The sequence below is a fragment of the Perognathus longimembris genome, chromosome 2 (assembly GCF_023159225.1).
Source record: "Perognathus longimembris pacificus isolate PPM17 chromosome 2, ASM2315922v1, whole genome shotgun sequence".
NCBI lineage: Eukaryota > Metazoa > Chordata > Mammalia > Rodentia > Heteromyidae > Perognathus > Perognathus longimembris.
In genome coordinates this window covers 11157284-11181985 of record NC_063162.1, presented here as the reverse complement: position 1 = coordinate 11181985, position 24702 = coordinate 11157284, and the positions used below count along the sequence as shown (strand labels likewise).

General features: G+C 47.9%; 1 protein-coding gene across 5 annotated transcripts in view; it reads right to left on the bottom strand.

Moving 5' to 3' along the window:
* Hspa12a (heat shock protein family A (Hsp70) member 12A) overlaps nt 1-24702 on the bottom strand; it is a 129029-nt gene that overhangs the window by 27345 nt on the left and 76982 nt on the right. Inside the window, exon 1 of one of the 5 annotated variants that reach the window (XM_048338169.1) lies at nt 20314-21317. The exons of the other annotated variants lie outside the window; for them this stretch is intronic. The gene's annotated coding sequence lies outside the window, so the exon portion shown is untranslated. Of the gene's footprint in view, nt 1-20313; nt 21318-24702 lie in introns of those variants that run through there. 5 annotated transcript variants of the gene reach the window in all.

The following is a 24702-nucleotide window of genomic DNA, read 5'->3' as shown; positions in this document are numbered from 1 at the left end:
TGCATGATGTTGTGAATATAATCCATGCCACTCAGTCAAACATTTAAAAGTGGTTACAATGCATACACTTAAAAAATAAATGACAGGACTAAACCAGGTCCCGTTAGGGTATGGGTGCTACTGGAAGGGGGAGGGTAAACAGAAAGAGTGAAGGAGAGCGAATGTAGTCAAAATAGGTTTATGTAAACTTGTGAAAAAGGAACAATGAAGACCATTGAGACTGGTTTGGGAAGGGGAAATGAGGAAGAATGACAAGGGCTGAGTCTGATGAGTGTATATTGTGTATATATATATATATATATATATATATATGGGCACATCAACCTGAAACCTCCTGTACAACAAACTGATTCATGCTACTAAAATAAAATCCGGAAAAGATACCAAAAAAAAAAAAAAAAGAACTACTGAAATGGTTAAAAAAAAAAAAAAAAAGGCAGGTTTGATCAAAAACCCAAGTTGCTCACCTGGGAGGGTGTACGCTTTGCTATTGCTATCAGGACCCACGGTTCCTGGCTCCTGAAGAGAGTGGAGATGTAAACTCGGTTCCCAACCACCTGTTGGTGATGGCTCTGCCCTGCTCTCGGCCCCAGGGCAGCCTTTGGAGCGGTGCCCTCCACCCCAGCGAGCTGCCCTCATGCCACCTGCTACCTGCAAGGCCTGCAGCCATGCGTCCGCATTTGCACAGAAGGCCTTGGGAGAAGCCAAACATCTAATTGCCCAGGAAATCTGGCGTTGGCAGTTAGAGAACATGCTACGGTCCACAGACGATCCACCTACCGTGCCGTTGCTTGATTCTAATTATCCCATCACTCCACCTGTCTCAGAGCATGTCCCGGGTCATCCTACTGATCTGCAAAATAGCATGGCTCCAGCCACAAACGCAACATATGCCTTGGGACCCTGGGGGGTGGCTGAGGTATTCTGAGGGCAAAAATCAAGGATATTTTGGTTTTCCCCATAGCACCCACCTCCCACTGCCTCTGGAGCAGTATTAAATAAGCCATCTGACTTGCTAATCACTGCTAGGCCTAGAGGCAGCTGAACTTCATGGATTCTTTCCATTAGGAATTAAAACTCAGCGACAGTGCGGGCAGCGTGTGGAGCTGCGCAGAAGCTGTAAAGGGGTCGTGTGCATAGATGTGAGCCCAGCATGCACATCCGTAGCTATACACACACATATTCTAAATCCACCAGTAAATTCCACCAATCCTGCACAGGAAAATACAAGCCTGTAGAGACACATCAGCACTCAGGCTAATCCTAAATACTTCACTCTTTGGCATGTCAAGGTAGTTTTCAAAACTCTGTGTAAAAAGCTCACTCAAAAGCAGAGAGAGGTAGGCTGTCTTTAGACGCATCTGTATGACATCATTCATCAATATAGGCAGATAGCTGAGGACAGCTAACGGTAGCCAATGTGAAAAATGAGAAGAATACATGCCGATCCAGCCATCCATCTACCAAATAATTTCTCTCATCTGATATGGCCTATGGGCTTGATGTTTCCTACTCTTTCAATAGGTGAAGAGTACAAAGGTTACTTTTGGCATGTTGACAGTTTCTGAAAGTCCCGAGATCTCTTGTATCCAAAAAGTAATTAGGATTAAACACACACACACACAAAAAAAGGTTAATGAAGTGTGGTGGCCACTGGTGGCTCACACCTGTAATCCTAGCTACTTAGGAGGCCAAGATCTGAAGACTCAAGGTTTGAAACAAGCCTGAGGAAAGTCTGGGAGACTCTTATCTCCAATTAACCACCAAAAATCCAAAAAAACAAAACATCTAGAAGTAGAGCTGTGGTTCAAGTGGTACTGTAGCTCAAGTGGTAGAGTGCCAGCCTTGAGCAAAAGAAGCTCAGAGACAGTGCCCAGACCCTGAGTTCAAGCCCCAAGACTGGCCAAAAAAAAGAGAGAGAAAGAGAGAAAAGTTGACTACAGTATTTATAGATACATTCTTTCACCTGGAGTCCCCCACTCCTAACGCATTCTTCAACCAAGTCACATTCAAAATAACTTTTGCAGGCTGGAGGCATGGCTCAGTGGTAAAGCACCTACCTAGCAAGTGTAAGGCCCAGAGCTCAAATGCCGCTATCAGCAAAAAAGTAAAATAACTTTTGCAGAATAAAACGAATGCAAATAAATGAAAATGTTCTGCAGCAATGTAGACGATATAAATAAGAGGATTACTTGGCCAACAAGCCTACTGACCAGACTTCTTAGAATTCCAAAGTAGAACTGAGGGGCTGGGGATATAGCCTAGTGGCAAGAGTGCCTGCCTCGGATACACGAGGCCCTAGGTTCGATTCCCCAGCACCACATATACAGAAAACGGCCAGAAGCGGCGCTGGGGCTCAAGTGGCAGAGTGCTAGCCTTGAGCGGGAAGAAGCCAGGGACAGTGCTCAGGCCCTGAGTCCAAGCCCAGGACTGGCCAAAAAAAAAAAAAAAAAAAAAAAGTAGAACTGAGGGGGGAGTTTGTTTTCGTCTCCTTGTCTCTTGGCACAAGAATTCCGATGGAGCCACACGTGACAGTTCACACCAGGAACCCCAGCTACTTGGGAGGCCGTTTGAGGCCAGCCTGGACAAGCTAGTGAGACTCCATCATCTTAACCCACAAAAAGTGAGTGTAGTGACATATTCTTGCCGTCCCAGTTATAGTGAAGTATAGACAGACGGGTAGATCATAGTCCAGGTGAGCCTGGGCAACAAAGCAAGACTCTATTCAAAAAATAATGAAGGCAAAAGGGACAGGGGGACATAGATCGAGTGGCAAAGCATCTGCCCAGCAAGTGGGAGGCCCTGAGTTCAACCCCTAGTACTGCTTAAGGAAAAAAAAAAATGGAAAGAAAATAATTGGAATGTTGGCTTTATCTGGTTTCCAGCTAGACCAGCAGAATTCAGACTCACTTTTACGTGCTCCCAGTTCTAGTATGGCCTTAGTCAAAGCAGATGTTCTTAACATAAAACATCTTGCTAAAAAGAAGCTCAAAGAGCATCATCATTTCATGAAGTTGCTTGTTGTTGTTCTCTGCAGGAGACATGAGTCAGCCAATGGCTGTGAGCGGAAGAGCAGACCTGAGAGAGGGCAGTATTGATCCCACTCCCTAAATACACCACATGAAGACAGACTCCCTGGCTGGCCTTCTTAAAGGTCTGGTCCTCACAGCTTTAAAAAATGGAACATGCATTTTTTTTTCTTTCTCCTGTGCACCGTGAGATGACAGCTATTTGCTGGCAGTTGCCTAAATCAAGCTACTTGAGGGGGAAAAATATCCCTCCCTCTTCTCTATTGTATGTCTCCCTTCTGGTGTCATCTTTGAAAATTGATCAGCTCAAGGTCATGTGTAGGTTACTGGGAAATGTCTTTGAAGAAGGAGAATAAAAAATCTTTTATTACCCTATAACAGGCTCCATGGCTAACTGAACTAATGCATTATTACCGTAAGCTGAACTTCCATTTCAGTAAATAATTCATGGGCTTTTTTTTTTAAATCACCATGGTTGATGTCCAAAGTAAATGGAAATTTTATTGGCATGAATAGGGTGACCCACTCACTACAAAGAACACTGGGTATAAAATAACCACTCTCCCAATGCTAAATAATAATTATGGAAATGAGCATTTGCCATGGCAGAAACTATAGCACCACGCAAAGGCTGAGTGGGGAGTCTGAGCCAGGCCTATGACACAGGGAAGCATCTTCCATTCATCCATCCACCTGTCTTATCTGCCACATGTTTGTCTATCCACTTGGTGCCTGTGACATCTTAAGAGCTGGGGAATCAGAGATAAAATAGAACATGGTCCTGCTTCACTGAGCAGAGTCTCTGGAAAGAAGACAAAAGGGCAGAAGTATCTTGGGGTCATCTATGGGGTGATCTGGAAGAGCACCCCCACCTGTTGGATGCTAGTAGTCTAGAAAGCACTTCCTCATGTTTCTCAGGAGTTGCCTGGACACTCAGAGGCACAAGTCAGAGGCCTAGACACCGCTGCGGGAATCTCAGCTGATGAGGGAGAAAGGAAACTTCCCTCACTGTCCCTATGGGCTTGCAAGGACTGTGCATTTCACTGCCAAGGAGACTAACGCCTCCCCAGGATGGCCAGGAAGCAAGCAGGGGTCACTGGAGGCCCTACCCCGTGTCTGAAATGGGATCCTGGCCCTGTAGAGAGGCAGGCCATCTTACTTTAAGGACCAAGAGATTCTTACTTAGCTTAGATTCCAGTGTTGTATAGGAGAGCCAGGAAGTCTCCGCAAAGGCTCTGGCACCCTCCCTCGACTCTCGTCCTGAAAGGTACGGCAAGTGAAACTCTGATGGCAGATGCCGTATTGTGACCCTCTGTACTGTAAGAACACACCTTAAAGGAGGTGTGCGTGTTCCTGCAAGCACTAGCACGTGAGCAGTTTCCCCCACGCTCGGGCCCTGGCCCTCGCCTTGGGATGGCAGGTGCATCACACCTGGCAGTTTGGGCGTGGCTAAGAAGCAGGGCAGCTACAGAATCGCAGCAGAACCCAAGTGGGCCCACTGGACAAGAAAATGGCTTCTCTCAATGACAAACAGCATTCATGTCAGACACAGAAGGCAGAGGTGAGCCTTAGGCAGCTCCTCGCCTCTCCTCCGGCCTGCCTTCCCCGTGTGAAAGGAAAACTGACACTCAGGGCCTCCACCAAGGGGTAACAGCCCCACCCACCATCTTCTGAATTCCTTCACGGAGCCAGATATTTAAGTCTGTTTTTTACTTTAGGCTCCTGGCAAGATTATTCAAACTCAAATTACCAATTTGAAAGTATTAGAAAAATGCAAATGCAGGTATCTACCGGCAAAACAATCATCATCAGCTCTCACTGAACGAGGCACTTCACCGGTGCACGGCAGGAAATCCTGCCGCGAGCTACCACTCTCAGTCCAATTCTGGGGACGAGAAAAGAGATGCTTAGAAAGTTCGGCAGAAGCTCATACTGTCAGTCAGGGAGCCGCCCGTCCGGACTCAAGAGCTCTGACTCCAAGCCTGCAGGCACCTTGCACTGTGAGGATCATCCTGTCTCTCCCAGGTGCTGTTTCGCATGGCCATGCAACCACAAGACAGATACTAACTTAGTCCACTTGGTGCTGCTGTAACAGAACAGCTGAGACTGGGGAAGTTATAGAGAACAGAGGTATTTCTTACAGTCTAGAGGTTGAGAAGTCCAAGTCCTAGGAGGTAAATCTAACAAAGGGCTTCTTGCTCCTTCACCCATGGTAGAAGGAAGGAGGACAAAAGAGCAGAAGTAAGGCAGGAAGAAGGGAAACCATCTTTTTACCAAGACCTCACTTCTACCAAGTCTATGAAACCAAAAACTGCTTGTCAAATAGTATTTCCCACAGGATTGGGGCAGCGACCCAACAGTATGTAACTAAAACCAAACAATTACTCAACACATGAAGGTCAAAAATTGACCTCTCAGTGGAATACAATAGCTCAAAAGCTATGTATGTACGTTCATATAAGACTACTGTCGACATATTGTCTAATATCGACATTACATTTAAAGCCCTAGATGAATTTTCTTGGGCTTGGCCACGTGGCTACTGTATATGTTCTTGATACATTGTATATTGTATATATGTCTACCTGACCTAGAGAAGGGAAAGAAAAACAGGGCGTAAGATATCACAAGAAATGTACACACTCCCCTACTATGTAACTGTACCCTTTTTGCACAACACCCTGTCCAAAAAATTTGTGTTCAATTAATAAATAAATTAAATTTTAAAAAAAAAGACCTCACTTCTCCAAATACAAACCCACTCCTGGGATACTGACATTATTCCTTTTAGGAGGACAAAGCATTCGTGACATCATTTCTTAAAGGGACTACCTCTCAACAGTATCACATTGGAGATTTGAGTTTCCAAGACATGAGCTCTGGGGACCCAAAGAGTAGCCGATGTGAATGCAAATTCTCATTTCACAGATGCACAGACAGTGTGGGGAAAGCCAGGGTGCCCCCCACAGGCTGGGATCACCAGTCCCGGCTGGCATCTCTGCTCTAGGCTCAGAGACTCCAAGTTCAATCCTCACTGGGCGAACAGGGTCTCCATTTCAAGAGCCATTGCTTCTTCACCATCTAAAGGCTGTGGATGACACAGGCGTTCAAGGCCCAAGTGCAGAGTCAGGAAACCAGAACTCAAATGCAGCCCAGCCTTGGCTGAGCTATTTCACTTCTTGGAGCTTTATTTTCCTCACCTAGGAAACAAAGTGAAGTGGTCACAGTGAGATAATTTGTAGAAGCGCTATGAAGGATAAACAAAATAATATCTGCAGAATCTGGTGCATGGTAAGTACCCAAGAAATTAGTGGTGTCATTTCCCCATGTATTATATTTATATCGCCATCCTCATCATCGTAAGATTGGTCTAGCTGCGGTTGAGCAAGAGCCCCCATGGGCCAGGCAGAGCCCTCCGCTTATGTACAAGGTCATCAAATGCTTTTCTGTTACAGTTTGCTTCTCCAGGCTTGTAAATCTATGCTAAAAATTCCCACCAGACAGAAACTTGGCAAATAGAACCTTCAGGAAAACTCTGTGTGATGGGAAACGTGGAGGGGCAGTGTTGCCAGGAGTGACAAACCGTCTGGCCCTGTCTTCCCCCTCCGCTGCCTGCTTACCGTGGGACACTTGCAGAACCACCAAGGACAACATGGCGAGCCACGTGGCCTTGACCTCGACGTCCTGTCTTCTAAGAGGAAGCCCAGTTTCCCATTTTCAAATGGAGCAGGTCGATGAAGAGACTCTCTCCCACTCCAAGGACAAGATTGCCCCTGCCCCTATGTTGACAGAGAATGAGGTAGGATTGGTTCTGCCTTCAGCGGCTAGGGCGCAGCTGCGACCACTGTCCTGGGATTAAAGAAAGCCTCTCTGCCATTCCTTGCCAGTTGGCCTCACCCTGAGAACCTTTCCCTTCCCAAACCCTCACCATCTGTCCGTGGGGAAGGGGAAGGAAGAGGAGACAGCAGGAGAGGTGGCACATCTGCCTCACCTCCCATCTGCTGAACCCTCTAATAAGAAAAGAACCGCACCGTGTCCAGGGAGAGAGGGATGCCTGGAGAATCCAGACACAAACCAAAGCTCCAACTCCCTGCCCCAGGGAAGAGGCGTGAGTACTCACCGCTCTGTAGAGCTCGTTAGAGGAAGAACTGTCCCATGCAGCTGTGCAGCTTCTGCACGGAGCAGAGGCACTGCCTTGTGGGACGGCCCCTAAGCATGGCTGCGTACGCCCTGACACTCACGCCCCGATGCAAGGATGACATCACCTACAGGGGAATTTTTCCAATTTTGACACCAAAGCAGACGTACAAAGGAAGGACGTACAGTCAAAACAAGGAAGGAAATGCCTAGAAAAGCACTGCTTTGCCCATCCCTGGGAGTTCAAGCAGAGGCCAGGCGATATCTCTCTGAGCTGCGGAAGAGCAAATGCAGGTTTGAGGGGAAGTAGAGTGGGAAGCGGGCTCATGGGTGCTGCAAGATCCCTGTGGAGAGCTGTCTTTGTGCCACAGCTGTTCTTGTGGACCTGTGTTCTGAAGCACAGGGGCCCGGACACAAGAGGGCTGAGTCAAATCCCACCTCAGCGACTAGCGGCTCCTAGTAGATAATGCTGTCCACTCTACCTCCATTTTCTCACTTTTCATCTACACCCCAATTTTAGTGAAGTAAGGGGACGAACCCCTCTCTAGACCAGAGGTAAATCCTGAGACATCTAAGCCCATCATGGGACAGGCAGGGGAATGGGTTTGTGTCCCACTGTTCTTCAGTGTGGATTCCTGGGAAAGCAATGTTCTGACAGTGCAGCAGGTGCCCTGGGAAAAGGGTGGACCTGCAGAAGAGAAGGCCCACACCTGAGGTTACCATTCCCACAGGCCCACGGATGCAGCCACCACCCAAGACTTTCTGTGAACCAAGTCTGCACACTCAAGAACCTGTGGACCTCTAGGGTTCCTATCTGGGGACAATTCATTACATTTTTCTCTCAACAAGACAAAGTCAGGTTTCCCCATGTTAGAAATAAACACTGATGCAACCTTGAACAAGTTACTAAACTTCCCTGTTGTTTGGTTTCCCTTATACATTCTAAAGGAATAATAATAACTCATACTTCTTGGGGTTACAGAGGATGAAAACAATAATAATGCACACACTGTCTGTATCATCTTGTTTTATCCTTACAAATAACCTAATGAGATAGGATATAGGATTTTATCAGCCCCGTTTAACAACAGAAGAAACCAAGATGTGAAGAGCTTTAAAGTCACACAGTTAACCAGGCATGGGGGCGCATGCCTGTAAGTCTAGCTACCCTAGGTGGAAATAGGAGGATCGTGAGTTTGAGCACAACCCAGGAAAATTCTGCAAAACCCTATCTGAAAAACAAGATGCAAACAAAAGAACTTATGACGTGGGACCTGGAGGTAGAGCACTACTAGCCTAGCATGGATGACACCTCGAGTTCTATCCCCAGTACTACAGGAAAAATAAAATCACAAGAGCTAGCCAGTGCCTCTTCCTCTCAGCCACATCCAGCCACAAGCTCCCAGGGCTGGGTAACTGTCTGGAGTTTGCAGTAAAGAGCAACTGCAAGTCAGCGAGCTCCAGACGGAATGCGAATGGGAGTAACTACTAATGAGTGCCAGGTGCTTTCCAGACTAAAGGAATGTTCTGGAATTGGATGGTGGCGATGGTTGCACCAACTTGTGAACACTAAAAGCCACTTAACCATGTACTTCAAAAATGCCAAGTAGGGTGATGTGTCAATGGCAGAGTGGGTAGAAAGAGCCTCGTAAATACAACTGGCCCCAGCCTCACCTGCTTTCAGGCCCATAGCCTGGCCCAGGCAATGGACACCAGCCATGCCCCACATATCCTGTGCACAACTCCCTCCTTCTTTCCCACCCATGAATCTGGCCCGTCATTTCTGACTTTGGGAGAAGGGCCGCGGCAGCAGCTGGAACTGGCCTCTCCTAACAGATACCTTCTAGCCTGACAATGTAAGAACCTGGGCACGGAGTGGGCCTCAGTTGTATTTTCACTTCTCCCTTAGACATTCTGAAGTCACTGGCCAGACAAGCATGGCAGCCACTCTCAAAGCCCACGCTTCAGGATGCCATCTCTGCTGACCCACCAGGTGAGTGCTAGGAGAATAAGTGCTAGGAGACGGTGCCTAATAGCCTGCAGGCATCAGGCCTGCCTTGTCAGGAAGGCAGGCTGCACCTGCATGAAGACACAGCGGCTATGCGCTTGGGCCAGAAACTGCGGGTTCCAGAAGGTAAACAAAAATGGCAAATGTCGGGGCTGGGGATATAGCCTAGTGGCAAGAGTGCCTGCCTCAGATACACGAGGCCCTAGGTTCGATTCCCCAGCACCACATATACAGAAAACGGCCAGAAGCGGCGCTGTGGCTCAGGTGGCAGAGTGCTAGCCTTGAGCGGGAAGAAGCCAGGGACAGTGCTCAGGCCCTGAGTCCAAGGCCCAGGACTGGCCAAAAAAAAAAAAAAAAAAAAATGGCAAATGTCAAGAAAGGCTCAAAGGGACAAAAAGATGAGCCAGGACTGTCAACTGCAGACTGGAGGGTAGGCTGGTGGCAGCTGCCCAGGATGCAGGAACAACCGCAGGAGCCCATCCCACCCTCGGAACAGGTGGCCCTGATAGGAAGCACGGCCCCTCCCCACATGATGCTCGAGAAGGAGCCGATACCTCATTTCACATACTTCCTAAGATTTAAAACCTAGGCTTAAAACTATAATTACTCCTTGTCGGGCTTAATCGCCAGGTCCCCCCTGGGGAGACGTCAAACCTCTAATTGTGGGGGACACTCTGCTCTGCACGCTGCTCCCACCGGCAGGAGGGCAGAGCGTGTCCCAGTCGGGCCAAGCTGAGAAGAGATAGGGCTGCCGAAATCCCCGCGCGTCCCCAGCCCCCCTTACGTTTAAGAGAAGGCACTGCACACGGAGATTCCGGGGGAGCCATCTGATGGTCTACCGGCTTCCAAAGGTTCTTTATTCAAGGGAGGGGTTTATATAACAGTAATGGCGGCAGGAAGAGGAGGGACTAACTGGGTATTAACGATTGGCTAATGAACTGTCCATCACGGTGATGTCACGGAACTTCCTCTATGGGCGGAGACCACAGCCCCCCCAAGGACCGGGCCTCTGGGGTCTCCAGCGCCAATTTCTTGCAGACGAGAGGGTGGGGCTGGTTTGGCATCTCTTCCGGTAGAACCCGGAAGGAGATGGGAGTGGCCAGCAGCCAGGTCTTAAAGGTAAAGCCATCCCCTACAACTCCTTATTTTTCAAATACAAAATCTGCAATGGTGGACGCACTATCTTACAAAGCAAGAATTCATAACGGTCCAGTTACTGATTAACCTAAAACTTGACTAAGTTAAGCATGCTGTTAAGCATGCCTCGCACAGTTTCAAGAGTGACTCCCTTCTCAGGGAGATAAAACAGAGCATTTTACTTCCAGAGCAGAAGAGGGAGGTGAAACAGATGCAGATCACTGAGTGAGGCATTTTCCCCAGAGCCAGAACTACTCAAAGTCTATCGCCAAGAAGTGGCGAAGGCCACAGGCAGGTGCTTTCTATAGCGTTGGGTTTAGCAGCACAGAGCAGGAGGCAGGCTCCAGGCCACGGGGGCCGGGGGTCACTGGAGTGTCCCTGACCACCCCAACGCCAAGAAGCTGCAGTGAGGTTGGCAGAGCCCTCCTCCCTGTAGACAAACAGCATTTACTAATTTTAAACAACTACATTTTATAGTTCCCTTTTTGGCAGCTATAAAATTTTCAAAGTACTATGTTTCAATGTGACATTTTCACACATGCATAATATATTTTGATCATATGCACCCCCATCTGTTACCCTCCATTATTTCCCTCCTTCATTCCCTTTAGCCTCTTCCATATCCACAAATAAGGATGTGGAAATATCTTTATTTTTTATTTCTTATAGATCCCCGTCTTTAAAAAAAAAAATTACCGTTAAGTAGTTGTACAAACCCTAATACACTGTTGGTGAGAATTTAAACTTGTTCAACCACTCTGCATGTCTGGAGGGTCCTCAAAAAATGAACCAATGCAACAGCAATACTCACAAGAATATGTTGAAAATTATCTGTACAACTCAGGGGTGGGGGAGGGCTGGGGGGATGTGAAGGTGGGAGAAAAATGAGGGAGGATGTAACAAGTACGACAAGAAATGTACTCACTACCTGACATGTATAACTGTAACCCCCCCTGTACATCACCTTGACAACAAAATTAAATTAAAAAACATGAAACACAGAGTAACCAGATGACACAGCATCTACTCCTGGGCATTTATCTAAAAGACTACAAATCAGGATAGGGTAAAGCTACCAGCACAACTATGTTCATTGTAGTGCTATTCACCATAGCCAAGGTATGGAAACAGTCCAGATGCCCCTCCCATGAGGAATGGATCAAGAAAATATGGCATATATAGAATTTTAGTCATCCATTAGAAATAATAATAGTGTACCATTTGTAGAGAAATGAAAAAAACGATCTTAAGTAAGTCAGGCCCAGAGAGACAAAGAATACATGTTCTCCTTTATATATAGAAGCTAGATTTAGCTTTATAAACTTGTAAGTACATTTGTTGGGTGGTATGCAGTATAAACAAATGTATTAAGTGAAATATGATAGATTCAAGGAAGAGCTCAAATTAATACCTTAGAAAGGCAAAACCAAAGTTCAACAAAATAAAGACAAGCTCCCCCACCTCCTCTTTTTAATAGGATTCCCAGCCCAGAGAAGGCAAACCAACCACCAAATTTTGGTACATTTTTTAATTTCAAGTCAAAGTCACCCAAAACAAAAGCTCTTGTATGTACAAGTTGAAAGGAACAAAGCAAGCAAACCCCAAACACCTTATCCCCAACCCTCCTCCATACCACATGAGAATACAAATGGAGTCCCTTCGAGCTCTTTAGGCAGAGGCAGTGGGTAGACAGCAGTTTTCAGAACCATAGGCAGACAAAGAAATACTATACGTACTATGCTTCGGTGGGCTAGGGAGAGGCCACACTGGTAGCCTTGTGTAAAGAGGAAAAGGCTCAGGACATGTGGCCTCCCAGGATCCCTTGTTATAGCCCCTGTGAAACTAGGGGTCAGAGAACTGACTCCCATGCATGCCTGGCCAGTGGTCCATGCTAAAACAGGCAGGCAATCCTGGATGTCCAGGGTGGTCTGTCTCTGGTTTTTCATTAGTGCTGTCCCATAGGTCCATCCTATCCCAGGATGCAATTGGCCTGTGTATAGGACAGCCTCTCCATTGTCATGCTTACTAGCTGCTTCCAGGCTGACTCCCTGAAGGCTCCACTGAGCCTGGAAAGTCTGAACCTGTGTGCTGACCTGACCCTGGGAGCTGTCCCCAGGAAGGGCTCAGACTTGGAAAATACTGGTGACAGGAACACTCAAAGGCCTGCTCTCCCAGTCCTTACCCTCCAAACCACTTTTCCTCTCTATACACTTCATCTGAAAAGCTCCTCAATGGCATGAACACATTCTGAGGACATTCTGGGTTAATAAGTGAGAAGGTTCTAGAGACTGAACCTGCAGTAGGGAACAGGTAGCCCATCTCAGATTAATAACTTCAACAGTCCATGGAAAGCACATGGTAGGACAAACCGAGGCCCTTGTGAACATCTCCTATCCACCCCCATTGCCTCTGACCTATTCCAGTGAACACACACTTGATTCAGGAAAATCCCACTGTGAGTTCTCAAAATGGAGCAAGTATCTTCAACTTACGCGTTGCATTCAAGCACTATATCCAGGTTGCATGCAAATTCTGGGGTAGGCTCTGCTGGGTGGGAGGACAAACTGACATCACAGGACAGGAGGACAGCAGGGGAAGGCAACTCCAAGGAGGTCATGCTTGACTGGCAACTAAAGGGGCTTCTGTGCTGAGTGTACAAGATGGGGGACTCCCCATCTTGAAGAAGAGGGCCCATGGCTCAGCCCCTGGCTGAGGGGACAGCCCCAGCAAAGGCACAGTGGTAGGAAGAGCTTCCATGAGAACCCTAGATCACCCCAGCTAGCAGCACCCTGCCCCACCAGTGCATTCTAGCCACCAACTGTAGCGTGTCTCTCAGCTTCAGTTGTCTACTGATGCTCTCTACTGTCCTGTGATCAGACCCAACTCTAGTCTATTAGTTGCTTCCACAGGCCCTGACTGCTGGCCAGCTCCAATCATTATTGTCCCATGTACAACACCCTCCTCCCTCCACAGCTGAGCTGTGCTCTCTTCCATCTGAGAAACCATCTGCCATCGCACAGCCTATCTTGTGCAATCTGCAGGGAGAAAGGCCTTCCTCCTTCCCATGGGAGGTGCTGACCCTCATAGCTGCCCTTCAAACAGGCACAGCCCAGGGCCATTCCTTCAGGAGTGGGGGATGGGACTGAGGATGCAGAGTTCTGAGGTCTGTCTGAGCCCTTTACCAACTCTGGCCCAGACAGGACAATGTTTCTGGACTCCATTCCTATAACCATAAACAAGGCTCACAACTGTCCTGCTAGCAGGTTTGTGGAGAAACTGCAGGGCAGACCAGTAAGAAAGTTCTAGCACAGAGTAGGGTACAGAATAAGTTCTTCCACCCAGCCTCAGATCCTCAGGGCATGTGCCAGCTGAGGGTCTCCAACTGAACTCCAGCCTGACAACTTCTGAGCCCTCTGCTCTGGCCCAGAGAGAATGCCACCCACCCCTCACCCCATGTGCACCCCTAGACTTCATTGCAGGCAAGCAAGGAACCCATCAGCACCCCATATTTAGGCTGCCTTCTTCTGGTATGCTGAAATTCCTGTATGGGATTGAATGTACAGCAGCCTTGAGACCCATTAACTCCACTTCGAGGACTTCACCCATGAGAAATGATTGGTTGCATCCACAAAATGATTTGTTCCAGAATGTTCACAGCAGGGTGTTTTTATTTGTTTGTTGTTTTGTCACAATAGTAAAAAAAAAAAAAACTGGAAATAATCCAAACATCAGTTCACAAGAGAACAGATACATGAAGTGTAGCATATGCATTACTCAACAATGAAAAGGAAGCCAACTACTGGAGTCCCCAGTAGAAGTCTAGAGTTCCAAACCCTGTGGGAATCAAAGAGCCTAGGCACAAAGAAGGATGTGCTTAGGAGAGGATCACATAGGCACAATGGCTATTTGCATCTGTCCATATAAAATAATATGTATCGAAATGAACTCCAGGAGGGGGAAACAAGAGGGTATTTTTTTCTTTGTTGTCATTTTTGTTTTCATTTCCTTTTGTCTCCTTTGTCCATTTATCTGTTTTGGGGAGGGAGGGCAGAGAAATGGTGGGACAAAGGGTGAACAAATGCAGCAGTGGTACTCACTGGACACTATGTTGAAAATGAACCATACAACTTGTGAGGGGGGGGGAATGGGGAGAGGGTGAGTAAAGGGAGGACATTGTTCAAAGAGAAACGTGCTCTTTATCTGATTTATGGCACCGTAACCCCTCTGTACATCACCTTTACAATAACAGAAAATATATTTTTTTAAACCTGGGCTGGAATGCACGAGTACTCCATGACTCCATGTATGTGGAGTTCAGGAACAGGTACCTAAAACTAGTCAAAGGAATGGATAGGGACTAGGAAGAGGCACAGAGAACTTTCTGGAGTGATGAAATTGTCCTCTGTCCTGATTGGCAGGGTGGTTATTAATACATTACTCCCCGTGGATATTACAACAACCTATTACTAACTTAGTAGCTTAGACAAGCTGATTCTCTCCCAGCTCCAGTGGTCAGTCACTGCACACGCATCTCACCGGGGTGAAGTCAAGGTGTCAGCAGGGCTGACTCCTCTCGAGACTCCAGAGAAGCCATTCTGTGTCTTTTCAACTTCCAGGAGACATCTGCCTCCCTTCCTCATGTCCCCTACTTCATCTTCAAAGCCAGACATGCTGAATCTTCAAAACTCAGTGTCGGATCCCCCCTCCCAGCCCCCACCTCTCTCTTTCCACTTAGGAGGCTCCCTGGGACTCCCAGGGCCTTCCTCATCGCCAGGTCCTTACCTTAATCACACCTGCACAGCCCCTTCTGCCATTTAGGTTACTCACTACTATGAATAAAGTTCTGAGGTTTCAGGCATGAACACTGCCATAGTCTGTTTGGGATGCTAGAAGAGAATATCATAATATCATAAACTAGATGGTTTATAAACACTGGGAATTAACTTCTCGTAGTTGAGGAGGTTGAGACGCATCAGAAATGGATGAGGGTCTGCTTTCTGGATCACAGGTGGTGTCTCTTGCTGTCCTCACATGGGAAGGGGGCGGGGGGGGGGGCAGGCAGGGCAGCTCTCAGGAGCTTCTTTTATAAGGGCTCCAAACCTACGCATGATGGCTCTGCCCCTTGGCATAATCAACTCCCAAAGACTGCCACCTCCTAATGTCACCACATTAGTGATCAGGATATACAGCTCAATATATGAGCTCCAGGGACACAGACATACAGACCAGGAACATCCATGGTAACCATTATTCTGTGCACCACCCATGGCTATATACGCATGCACAAATGCACGAGCTGTACATTACTGCCTGTCAGCACATAAACACTCCCAGTGCCATTCAGAAAGAGCGGTCAGAGCTCGGAGAGGGGGATATGGATGCCGCATCCCTTGCATGGTCTGGCCACGCCCTCTCACTACATTCTTACCCCCCTGCTCTATGGAAACTGAGTCAGGCAAGGGATGAAACAAACAGCTCTTGCAAATGGCAAGAGGCAGAGCCACCTTGAATCCAGGCTGATGACTCCAAGCCCACGCTCCACCTTCTGTCCAAGGTCTACAAAGCCCTCTATTAATGACAGCCAGATGGGGGACCCAAAGGCCCCACAACAGTAGTAGTACCCCTAGCATCTGCTGGGAACTAAATTCATAAACAAAAGGAAAAAAAAAAGAACTCTGACAGTTATCTACTGTTACCAAATTTGTTGTTTTACCCTAAGGTTTAGTGTTGAAAGATCACCACTTATTTACAAGAATTCCACAATTTGGATTTTTTTTCTCATTTGGGCCTAAAGTCATCTGAAGTACTGGGTGACAGTACTGGGAGTGGGGCTGGGGAGGGGGGACCTTTCAGGAGGCAGAGCCTACTGTGAGATCATAGGTCATTGGGGTGTGTCCTTGAAGGCCATTATGGGACCCTGGTTTCTTCCTCCCTTACTCCCTCCCTCCACCTCCCCACCAGCCTCTTAGTGACAAGTCATGGTTTGCTCTTCCAATGCTGCCTGGCACCCCCACCAGTGGTCTAAAAGCAATGAATCCACACTATCATAGACTGGAATTCTTTTTAATATCCCATAAGCCAAAACTAAACTTTTCTCCGCGTAAGCTAATTGTCTTGGATAGTCTGCTACAGTGATAGAAAGCTGACTAACACAGGCACGGTTGAGCCTCTGCTGGCTTCATGGCTGCTGCTGTCCTAGAAACCAACACATGTCACATGACTAAATCCCAGGTCCAGGCAGAAGGGGAAGACTACATTAAGAGTCTGGAGATGTGATTTACTACAGGCTATTAATGCAGCCCTCCAGCACAAGGGAATATCAGCAGCAACCTTTTGTGATTGCCACAGTTTCATTCATCACAGACCATTGCTGAGTGGCCCAAAGGCTGGATTGGGGGAACACAGCACTTATCAATGACCTCATTGTTTTCAACTGAGCCAGAGATGGCCACAGACCCCTTCTCCGCACAGCACTACAGATGGTCAGATGGTATACACAATTCAAGGTAACCTGCTGTCCCTTACTTAGCAACGGGCTTTATCTGCAGAGTGGCACTGCCTTTGTAATGCAAACACTGGAGAATTAATACTCAACCTAAAGAAGCATGGTGCCAAATTAGGTCTATGTGACTGAAGACGCCCCCAGTGCTGGGCCTCCAGGCAGGGTGGCAGTGGTTAGGTACAACCCCCCCCCCCCCGGCCCCAGTTCTCAAGCCACCCCCCTCTGGGGGTCATCCTACTATCTCTCATGTACTAAGCGACCAGCTGCTGGGAAAAGTGACCTACATCTCCATGGAGATGACCATATGTGAGCAGGGACACAGGCCCTCATTTTGAGACAAGCCCTGATACTCTGGGTGTGTCACAGACTCACAAACAACACACACACCTGGACTATGTCTCAGCTCTCATTTCAGTGTATTCTCAACCTCCCCCTAGTCGTGCTGCCCAGCCCAGGGCATCAAGAAGGGCACCACCCTGCAGGCTCCACCCCTCCCTTCTCCACAGCCAATGAGAAGGGGCGGGAGAAGGTCCACCAAAGCCCACTCCCAGCCCTTGACTGTGAAAGCCCAGGTTGCTAACAGGGCACTGAGTAAACCCCTCAGGCTTCCTCTAGAGCAGACCTTCCCTCCATGTGAAGCAGGCCCTCTCCAGACCAGAAGGACTCCATAGACAAAATTCTCCGAGTGAAGAAGCCGCCCAAGCTGGAAATGTTCTATATATGGATGTGATGGGAGTTGTGTAACTACATACATGAAACTATATACTTGAAAAGCAGGAGTTTCACCTTATATAACTTCAATACACTCGACTTTAAAGAATCTCCCCAGCAAGGGATCCCTGATACTTAGCCAGCTCAGCTCCCACTTCCTGTCAGGAGGGCTTCGAATAATCCAGAGAAGGTTTCGTAGTGAATACATATATCATGTGTACTTGACCTCATCTAACTCCCAGGTGGAAGGGGTTATCAACTGTAGTTTTCACGTGAGATCACAGGCTTCATAGAGGCCGAGTAACTGGTTCAAGTCCTGGTTGAATGAACAGTGTGGAATCCAGGATGAAAGCCAGGCCTTCCTAATTTCACTAAGCCCATTCCATCCACCAAGTGCTCACCTTATACTAGAAGCCAGGCATGGTGTGTTGGGTGCTTTCTATGCTTAATTGAGGCCCAAAGCAGCTAAGTGATTTATCTGAAGCTGTAGAACTAGTAAGAAGAGACACCAGGACCTGAACCTAGCACTGTCTCATTCCAAAACCCACTTGATTGACCTTAGCACTTGGTCACGATGGAGGCCTGGAGTCCCACCCTCTCCTTAGGCCTGGCCCTGAGTGGCTCCCTTCCCCTCCCCTGTCCACACCTCACCTGTCCTAACATGTGCCCTGGCCAACCCAAGGGATGGATTGTCCCGTGTTCACAATACCCTGCTGGGACTGGTCTACAGTTGAAAGACTCAGAGCTGCGCTCAAGGCCCTTTCAAAGGCATCTGAGCAGCCCCAGGAAGCTGCACAGAGACTGAGGCCAGCAGCTTGCTGGCCAGAGCCAGCACAACTCCCTCTACCTCCCCTTCTCCAGTGTTTTCTGGGAGAGAAACTGAGGCACTGGGGCTGAAAAGAGTGTGCACTGTGGGTGGGGCCCGGCTCCTAGGCACAGCCTTGTTCCCTGAGTCTACACCAGCATCCCGCTGTGTGGACCTGTGCAGATTCACACAAGGACACATCCTCCACCACAGCCTCCCACCCCGACCCCAGGCCTCCCCTGCAAGCTCCTCCCACCTGCCGTTGAGTTTCCACAGTTCATCCAAAGCCTGAAACAATTGTTTTGAATGCTGCATTTGGTGTTATCAGAGGAGTCACATGTCCCTCCTGCTGTGCCCTCAATGCCAGGCTGGTGCTTGACCTGGCTAGCCCTGCTAACCATGGCCCTTCCACAACCAGGGCCAAACCCTCGCCGGTGGGCAGCAGGAAACCAAGCACCTTATTCTCACTCGAGGGTCCCAGTGCCAGTTATCCCATGAGACATTTAGATGTGAGAAAGGAATTCTCTCCAAGAAAGAAAGGAAAAAGCAACATTTTCAACAGACTGTCCATTCCTCCTCCACACATGTGCAGTGCATTCCTTGACGAGAAGCCACATTCGGTACATGACTCACTGGCTACCAGGATGTGACCCCACTGGTAGGAAACAATCACTTTCTGAGCACTGGGCACTGCACCTGCTTAACCCCACATCCCAGCCAGATGGGCCTGTCCTCTAGCCAGTGAGGACTGCTCCAGGGTCCCTGAACCAAGGGTCCTCTTAGGAAGCAGGAGTGGGGAAACACAGAGAAACAGAGAAGTGACAGTCTTCTGTGTAACCAGAACTTGTCCCTGGGCACTGTGAAGTGCACACAGGGCTAGCACGTCATGGGCACCACATAAGGTAGGTCTAAATGGAGAAGGGAGGATAGCAGCAGGACAATGCAGAATCAAGGGTGGACAGCAAGCAGGGAGAAGCATTGGGCCCCAGGCAGGTGGGGGCGGGGCCATGGGCCTTGCTGTCTCCTGGAGCCCGTGGCCAGCTCCTTCTGCATGGAGGCACCTGTCCCACCCTCATGCACAGCCCCTGCACTCAGATCTCTGGGAGATTCAGGCACTTGGAACTCCATCACCTCCTCCTGACCTGCCAAACCACCACAGCACAAGTGTTCTGAGGGACCCGGATGACCATCCCTGGATTAGCTGGTAGGCTGATGGCAGACACTTTGATGAGGAGGGCGTCCTCACTTGTTACCTCCCCAGGCGAAGCTCAAGCTCAGCACCGGGAGGCCACTGAGGCTTTGACTGCTACTTGACAGGGTTCTTCTTGGTGCCTTAAAATCAGAACTGACTGCAAAATTTGGAAATCAGTTGTGGCTCTAATGAAACCCTCTCAGGTGTACAGCACCTGTGAACTGAAGCGTGCCGCTTCTGGAGCTGGAGCAGATGAAAAGGTACTGACCTGAAGAAACAAGAGCCCTACGACACGGTGGTGACAATGCATGTGGCTTCAGCAGAATGAGATGGTATGGAAGGGGGAGTCTGCTGTGTACCACAGTATGTGGGTAGCCCTCTCTCAGAAGCATAGCTCATCTTGTCTCTGACTACAATAGTACTGACCTGTTCTTAAACTAGTACTAAAGCCTCTCATCTGAGCTATTAACATTTTCCTTTAACAAGTCAGATTGCTTTCTGTCTTTCAAAAAGAGAAAAGAAAGAGCTTCATGTATATTAAATTGATAACGAATATTACCCTAGTTTGTGACTTAACCTTAAAATTACTAAGTCCTGGAAATATTGATAATCAAGTTCACTTACTAAATAAAACCTGCAAAATTATATCCAAAAATTAATGACAAACATTTCCTTCCTTCTGGAAGGGAAAAAGAAAGAGAGGAAGAAACTGCCAGGTTCCCAAAATTCCCCCCGCATCCCCACCCTAATATTATCTTTTTGGCTTCCTCTAGCAAGACAAAGTTCAGTTACCTGCAGCCTAAGGCACCAGTGAGTGGCCTTTTATAACAGATAGCATCCAAGGACAAGGCACAGAAAGGCCACCCATAATGGTCAAGGTCAAGTGAAAGACACAGCTACAACATGGCGGGAACAAGGTTCCATGGCTACGATGATAGAGACAATTATTCACCTTCATCTGATGTCACACCTCATTCCTCCAAGTTAAGCTTGTACTTGCTCAAACACCATTTTAACATGGAATTGCTGCAGGGAGAGATGAGTCATTAATTTACTAAATGCAATAAAGTTTAGATGCTCCCCAACTGGCTGGGAGCCGCTGCTGGGCTGCTAAGTCCCAAGTGACTCCCAGGTCACTACTGGGCTGGGCTGGAAGGTGTGACAGGGGTCAGATTCACACAGTGGGTTCTTCCCAAGTTTGTAATTGCTCTGGAGGAGTCTGTTTCCTTTCTGAGCTCCGTTTGTCCAATTATAAAATGACAGGATGGGCCCAGTCCTGATGATGTCTGACCACGGGGACCTTAATTGGCTGCAGGTGCCCTGGTGAGTGCAGTCTTCTGATAATCACTCTGGGAACAGGACTTTGCACATTTATGTTGTTTCCCACCCCAACCAGCAGAGATGGCCTCTCCTGAACAATGAGAAAAAGAAAAGAAAGGGAGGAAGTAGCCAGAGGGGTTTTGACTGAAGAGCAAGGAAATCTGAGTGGCTGGCTAAATGCCAACATCTTCTGTGATCCAGAGGAGATGGGAGTTTGGGTGCAGGGACCACCGACACCATCACTGAGAAAATCCAGCAGGACACTGGGGACTCATCTGCCAAAAAAAAAAAAAAAAAGATGGGGGAAGCAAAGGCGGGATCATTTTATTATCAGTGTGGAGGTAGCAAAGACACTTGCAAAACCCACTTCTCTTGGAGATCTTGGGGTGTTCAGTGGATCAACTGAACTTACATTAAAATGAGAATACTGGCTAGGTGCTAGTGGCTCCCACCTGTAATTCTAGCTACTCAGGAGGCTGAGGCCTGAGGCCTGAGGGTCACAGTTTGAAGCCAGCTCAACTGAGCAGGAAAATCCAATTAGCCACCAAAAAGCAGGAAGTGGAGCTGTGGCTCAAGTGGTAGAGCACTGGCCTTGAACACAAAAGCTCAGGGACAGTGCCCAGGGCCTGTGTACAAGCCCCAGGATTGGCAAAAAAAAAAAAAAGAAAGAAAGAAAGAAAGGAAGAAAGAGAGAAAGAAAGGAAAAAAGAACAAAGAAAAGATCAGAACTCAATAGACAAAACTACCCAATACGTCTGCATACATATGAAAAGCAATAAAGTCTTCACAGTTCAGGGCTCATCCTCAGAAACGAGGAGAGAACAGGTAACCGAGGCTCTTTCTTTGGCATAGACCTCTCTCATTCATTTTTAATGCATATTTAGCCCATATTATGTATGCATAAATAAGTATGCAGAAAAATAGGCATTTATGGCATGATGCATGCAGCATAGCTTCCTGAAAATCCTCACCTTCTGTAAAACCACACACTAACGGGACTCCTGGGCACAACAGAGTCGGGACGCGTACCCGACACCTATAGAAAGCTGTCAGAACAGGCTGGTCTCTAATGAACCCTGGACGTAGCTACTGCGTGTCTGGCCCCAGGACTTCTTGCTGCTCCTCGGAGATGAAAGGCCTCTGAGCATTTACTTGGTAGACAAGCATTCTCATTGATATTACAAACCTTCTTAGTGTCATCTGTGCCCAGAGTTTTCCTTAAAGGGGCAATGTCACAGTAGCTCTTGCCTAGACCCACTGTCAAGGGTGGAGACAGAGGGAAACACGAAAATATTCGTAACTTTACTAGTCAGATGTGACTATGGATTTTCAGCTTTAAAAAAAAAAAGAAAAACAATTCTTCATATAGTATCCTTTTCCTGCCAGTACCAGAGCCTCACAGACTTTTCTGCTGGGGTTTGCTCAGCTGGTACTCTAGCACTTGAGCCATGCCTCTAGCCTGGTTTTTCACAGGTTAGTTTGGAGATGGAGCTCATACTTTTCTGCCCCAGCTGGCCTTGAACCACAATCCTCTAAATTCCAGCCTCTAGAATTATGGTAATGAGCCACCACCACCTGGCTCAAAGAGAGTCCTTTAATCCTAAGAAAGTTCATCTTGATCTATTAAAATACAAATGAAATAGAAATAAAAAGCAGAACCAATACAGCTTTCACATACATCAATATCATTCCCTATTTTCCCTGCTCGTCAATTATAATGATAAGTGTTGTAGTACAATAAAGGATTCTAAGTGCAAGATGACCCCTGTGTGTTCGTTCGCAGAAGGTTCAGACTTTCCATGTTTTCATCATGCTGATTCTGCCAAGCTGAAGACAGTTCTATGAGCTCCGCACTCCTTGCCATCCGTGCCCCACGGCTGTGCCCGGCCTGGCCTGGTGACACACACATATCACAGTATGGTAGAAGTAATTTCATGTGACTTCCCAGGATGCTTTGCAGCTTCCTCTCTCTCCCTCTCACTGTCCTGGGACCACCCCAGGAAGCCCCAGCTGGCCTCCTGGACAAGAAACACCCAACCCACAGCCAGCAACACCCTGTGAGTAAGGCCATCGCAGACAGACTCCGCCCTCCAGAGCCACCAGACAGCTGTAGTGCGATGAGACACAACCACAGGCAAGATCAGCAAGAGACCTACCCAGAAGAGACCTTCCCCCAGAACCATAGCAAACAAAATGACAATTGTGTTAAGCCATTCAATACTGGATTGGAGCAGGGCATCAGTGGCTCACACCTTTAATCCTAGTTACTCTGGAGGCTGAGGTCTGAGGATCATGGTTCAAACCCAGCCCAGGCAGGAAAGTCTGTGACACTCACATTTCTAATTAACCACCAGACAACTGGAAGTGGCACTGTGGCTCAAAGTGGTAGAGCACTAGCCTTGAGTGAAAAAGGTAACAAAAATCTAATGTGACATTTTGTTGACTAATTATTTAATACTTCAATAGTTTTCCCTGCTTAGGGACCAATAAATTTTTATTCAGGTCTCAGTGATGCTGCCAACCTCTGAAAAGGGGGCCTCTCAGCAGCCCTGAGAGTGACAGTATCTCCAAAGACCCTGAGGAGACTGAACGAAAGTCCGGACTAATCAACCACCCAGGCTCCTGGGAAGACAGCATGGAGCAGGTGTATCAAGACCCTGACTGAGGAAGTCCCTGAGGAGGGCCTGGGGATACAGCTGGATGGAAGAGCATGCCTAGCATGCCTAAGGGTTGGGACTGATCTCCAGAATGTGGAGAGGGTAGGGGAGGAAAGGAAAGATGAAGGGAGGGGGAAGAGAAAGGGAGAAAAAGAGAGAGGGAGAGAAGGGACAGAAAGAAGGAAAGGAGAGAGAGAAAGAGAGAGAGAGAGAGAGAGAGAGAGAATATGAATCATTTCAGGTATGATAATACCCCAAATACTTGGCTCAGGATTTCTCAGATGACATATCCTGCTGGGAATGGCTGCTGGCCCCATGGAACATTTTGGGCTTCCAGGTACAATCAAAACTGATGGAGGAGAAGGTTAGCAGATGCAGCTCTACAATGTTTCCAGGTATGGGGTGTAGCTCTGTGGATGGGACCAGCCTGAGGATTGGAGAGGAGTCTACCTGAGCATGGAGGCTGGCATTCCTGGACTCTATCCAGGACCTTGAACCCCACTGGTTTCTCCATCAATCAGTGAGGATCTCAGAGCCCCAGTAGAAAGCACATGGGGCTAACAGTCCCAGAAACCTCCAAAGTTCTGGGCCAGCTATATTAGATTGCTCATGCTCCTGTCTTCACCATGCCCCTACTTCACCACGGGGGCTTCAGGCCAGCCCTCATCCCTCACCTGGAGCCTCCTGGACAAAATGCAGTTGTTGATAACTGCCTTATCCCTCTCCACTGGATCTGGGATAATAAACAACCTTAACAGCAAACTGAAAACTCACACTTAGCAAGGCTATAGAGTAATAACATTGACTCTGAGGCTGGGCGCTGGTGGCTCATGCCTGTAATCCTAGCCAGTCAGGAAGCTGAGATCTGAGAACTCCAGCTTGAAGCCAGCTGGGGCAGAAATGTCCATGAGACTCTTATCTCCAATTTATCACCAGAAAAACCTAGAAGTAGAACTGTGACCCAGATGATAGCTAGCCTTGAGCAAAGGTCAGGGGGCAGCCCACAGGCCCTGAGTTCAAGCCCTAGAACCAGCACAAAAAGAAAAGCAAAACAAAAAATAAATAAATAAAAAGCCTACTACACCTTTCCGACTTCATAGATGAGGGAACTGAGGTGTATAAATAACCATCCCAGAAACCCAAAGCTGGTCAGTGGTAAAACTAAGGCGAGAATCAAGCTCACTAACCCCGTTTAAATCCTATT